This window comes from Rhinopithecus bieti, unplaced genomic scaffold, assembly GCF_001698545.2.
Source record: "Rhinopithecus bieti isolate Rb0 unplaced genomic scaffold, ASM169854v2 scaffold_1017, whole genome shotgun sequence".
NCBI classification, from domain to species: domain Eukaryota; kingdom Metazoa; phylum Chordata; class Mammalia; order Primates; family Cercopithecidae; genus Rhinopithecus; species Rhinopithecus bieti.
Genome location: NW_016803657.1, coordinates 4,167,242 through 4,171,291, shown reverse-complemented (window position 1 = coordinate 4,171,291; position 4,050 = coordinate 4,167,242). Strand labels below are relative to the sequence as shown.

Here is a 4,050-nt window from a genome sequence, read left to right as displayed (position 1 = left end):
AGGGAGGGAGGGAGGGAGGGAGGGAGGAAGGAAGGAAGGAAGGAGCAAAGGGGAAAAGTTAACATGTCAAACAATTTGAGAGGGAAGTTGCCAATTAAGATGGAGACTAACGAGGAGAGTGAAGCTTCAGGACGGTCAGTCACATCGCTGATACAGGCAGACGCCAGAGGCCAGGGATGCTGCCGCCGTCCATGAATTCTGTAAATAAGAACTAGATAAGGGTGTTACTGAGCCAGCCTAAGCACTTCTGCTTATTTTTCAGCCAAGAAGCATTACATACACACAACCAATGCCAGCGACTACATCATTTTATAAAACCTATGACTGGCCGGGCGCGGTGGCTCACGCCTGTAATCCCTGCACTTTGGGAGGCCAAGGCGGGCGGATCACAAGGTCAGGAGATCGAGACCATCCTGGCTAACACGTCTCTACTAAAAAAATACAAAAAATTAGCTGGGCGCTGTGGCGGGTGCCTGTAGTCCCAGCTACTCGGGAGGCTGAGGCAGGAGAATGGCGTGAACCCGGGAGGCGGAGCTTACAGTGAGCAGAGATTACGCCACTGCACTCCAGCCTGGGCCACAGAGCCAGACTCCGTCTCAAAAAAAAAAGAAAAACTATGACTTTTTATTGATAATTTAATAAGACCAGTTTAATTACAAGGAAAATATTTTAGGATTATAACTATGTATTAATAATGTATTTTTGGGCCAGGTATGGTGGCTCATGCCTGTAATCCCAGCACTTTGGGAGAGTGAGCAGGGAGAACTGCCCAGGAGTTTAAGACCAGCCTGGGCAACATAGCAAGACCCTATCTCTATAAAAAATGTTTAAAAAGGCTGGGTGCAGTGGCTCATGCCTGTAATCCCAGCACTTTGGGTGGCCAAGGTGGACAGATCACTTGAGGTCAGGAGTTTGAGACCAGCCTGGCCAACATAGCAAAACCCGTCTCCACTAAAAATTAAAAAATTAGCCTGGTGTGGTGGTGCACACTTGTAATCCCAGCTTCTTGACAGGCTGAGATGGAAGGATCATTTGAACCTGGTGGGTGGAGGTTGCAGTGAGCCAAGATCGCGCTACTGCACTCCAGCCTGGGCAATAGAGCGAGACTCCATTTCAAAAGAAAAAAAAAGTAAAAAAAAAAAAACCCCAAAAAATTAGCCAGGCATGATAGTGTGTGCCTGTAGTCTCAGCTACTTAGGAGGCTGAGGTGAGAGGATCACTTGAGTCCAAGAGTTTGAGGCTGCAGTGAACTATGATGTTGCCACTGCATCCCAGCCTGGACAACATACCAAGATGCTTCTCTACAAAAAAATGTAAAAAAAAAAAAAAAAAAAAAAAAAACCAGGCGCGGTGGCTCAAGCCTGTAATCCCAGCGCTTTGGGAGGCCGAGGTGGGCGGATCACGAGGTTAGGAGATCCAGACCATCCTGGCTAACACGGTGAAACCCCATCTCTACTAAAAAATACAAAAAACTAGCCGGGCGAGGTGGCGGGTGCCTGTAGTCCCAGCTACTCGGGAGGCTGAGGCAGGAGAATGGCGTGAACCCAGGAGGCGGAGCTTGCAGTGAGCTGGATCCAGTCACTGCACTCCAGCCCGGGCGACAGAGCGAGACTCCGTCTCAAAAAAAAAAAAAAAAAAGAATTAGCGGGACATGGTGGTGTGCACTTACAGTCCCAGCTAGTCAAGAGGCTAAGGCAAGAGGATCGCTTGAGCCCAGGAGGTGGAGGTTGCAGTGAGCTGTGATGGCACTACTGCACTCCAGCCTGGGGAACAGAGTGAGACCCCGTCTCAAAGAAAAAAAAAAATTAACACAGAATTATAGTATCACATTACCATATGAGGGGCCAGGTGTGGTGACTCATGCCTGTAATCCCAGCTACTCAAGGAGGCTGAGGCAGAATTGCTTGAACCCAGGAGGCGGAGGTTTCATTGAGCTGAGATTGTACCACTGCACTCCAGCCTTGGCAACAGAGTGAGACTCCATCTTAAAAAATATTAACAAAATAAAATTACCATATGATACAGCAATTCCACTTCTGTGTATACACCCAAAATAACTGAAAGTAAGGTTGCTGTTCTTTTCCTGAGACAGGGTCTCACTGTGTTGTCCAGGCTGGGGTGCAGTGGTGCCATCAAACCTCACTGCAGCCTTGAACTCCTGGGCTCAAGCAGCCTCCTGAGTCACTGAGACTATAGGTGGTTGCCACCATGCCCAGCTAATTTTTTGTAGAGACAGCATCTTGCTATGTTGCCCAGGGTGGTCTTGAATTCCTGGCCTCAAGTGATCCTCCCACCTTGGCCTCCCAAAGTGCTGGGATACAGGCATGAGCCACCGGACCCAACTTACAGGGTCTTGAAGAGATGCTTCACACCCATGTCCACAGCAGCATCATTCACAATAGCCAAAAGGTGGAAGGAACCTAAGTGTTCATGAACAGATGAACAGACAAGCAAACTGTGGTCTACCCATGTAGTGGAATATTACTCAGCCTTCAAAAGAAAGGAAATTCTGACACATGCTACAACATGGATGAACCCTGAAGACATTATGCTCAGTGAAATAAGCCAGAAACAAAAGGACCAATATTTCAAGATTCCACTTATATGAGGTTCCCAGGGCAGTTAAATTCCTAGAGACAGAAAGTAGAATGGTGGTTGTGGGGACAGGGAAGGGGGGATGGGAAGCTTGTGTTCAATGTGGACAGAGTTTTAGTTCTGCAAGATGAAGAGTTCTGGGGATGGATGGTGATGATTGCTGCAGAGTGACGTGAATGTGCTTAACATCACCAAACTGCATGCTTAAAAATGGTTACAATGGTAATTTTTGTATTTTTTTAATTTTTTTTTGAGATGGAGTTTTGCTCTTGTCGTCCAGGCTGGAGTGCAGAGATGATCTCGGCTCACTGCAACCTCCGCTTCCTGGGTTCAAGTGATTCTCCTGCCTTAGCCTCCAGAGAAGCTGGGATTACAGCCTAACACTGTGGTTAGGCTGACAGAGCTATGTCTTAGCTCCGGGTGGGGCTGTTAAATGTTTCTTTGCTCACACACCACATGCGGCTAATTTTTGTATTTTTAGTAGAGACGAGGTTTCACCGTGTTGGCCAGGCTGGTCTTGAACTCCTGACCTCAGGGGATCCACCCACCTTGGCCTCTCAAAGTGCTGAGATTACAGGCGTGAAGGCGTGACCCACTGTGCCCAGCCATTTTTTTTTTTTTTTTTTTTGAGACAGGGTTTCACTCTGTCATTCAGACTGGAGTGCAGTGGTGTGATCTTGGCTCACTGCAACCTCCCCACTCAAGTGATCCTCCCACCTCAGCCTCCTGAGAAGCTGGGGTTACAGGTGTGCACCACCATGCTTGGCTAATTTTTGTATTTTTAGGAGAGATGGGGTTTCATCATGTTGACCAGGATGGTCTTGAACTCCTGGCCTCAAGTGATCCACCTGCCTTGGCCTCCCAAAGTGATGGGAATACAGGCATGAGCCACTGCACCCAGCCAAGCTTTAACTTTAAAAGGTGGTTTGGACAACCAGATATGGTGGTTCATGCCTGTGATCCCAGCACTTTGGGAAGCCAAGGCAGGGGGACTGCTTGAGCCAAGGGGTTCAAGACCAACCTGGTCCACACAGTGAGACCTCATCTCTACAAATAATTTTTAAAATCAGCTGGGCATGATGGCACACACCTGTGGTCCCAGTGACTCTGGAGGCTTAAGTGGGAAAATGGCTTGAACCCAGGAGGTCAAGGCTGCAGTAAGCTATGATTGTGCCACCATACTCCAGCCTGGGTGACAGGGTAAGACCGCATCTCAAAAAACAAAACCACAGAACAACAGCTTGGACATACCAGAATGTCTGGCCCAGTGACTGACGCGGCTCCGGCCTGAAGCCCACGTGACTCTTGCTACCTTCTGGGCACGAGAGAAGCATTCAGGGAAGAGTCTGACAGAACTGCTGGGCTGGGCACTGTGGTCATGATCCCACCTGCTTCCAAAACACATCACGGGCAACACTGAACCCATAAAGTAATTTTTCATTAAAAAGAAATAGG

At 48.3% G+C, this 4,050-nt stretch overlaps 1 protein-coding gene across 2 annotated transcripts in view; it reads right to left on the bottom strand.

Moving 5' to 3' along the window:
* Positions 1–1,857, bottom strand: part of CHST12 (carbohydrate sulfotransferase 12) — a 7,348-nt gene extending 5,491 nt beyond the window's left edge. Inside the window, exon 1 of one of the 2 annotated variants that reach the window (XM_017894525.1) lies at positions 1,834–1,857. The gene's annotated coding sequence lies outside the window, so the exon portion shown is untranslated. Of the gene's footprint in view, positions 1–111; positions 208–1,833 lie in introns of those variants that run through there. The other variant, XM_017894516.1, reaches the window with a different exon arrangement.
* Positions 1,858–4,050: the final 2,193 nt, after the last annotated feature.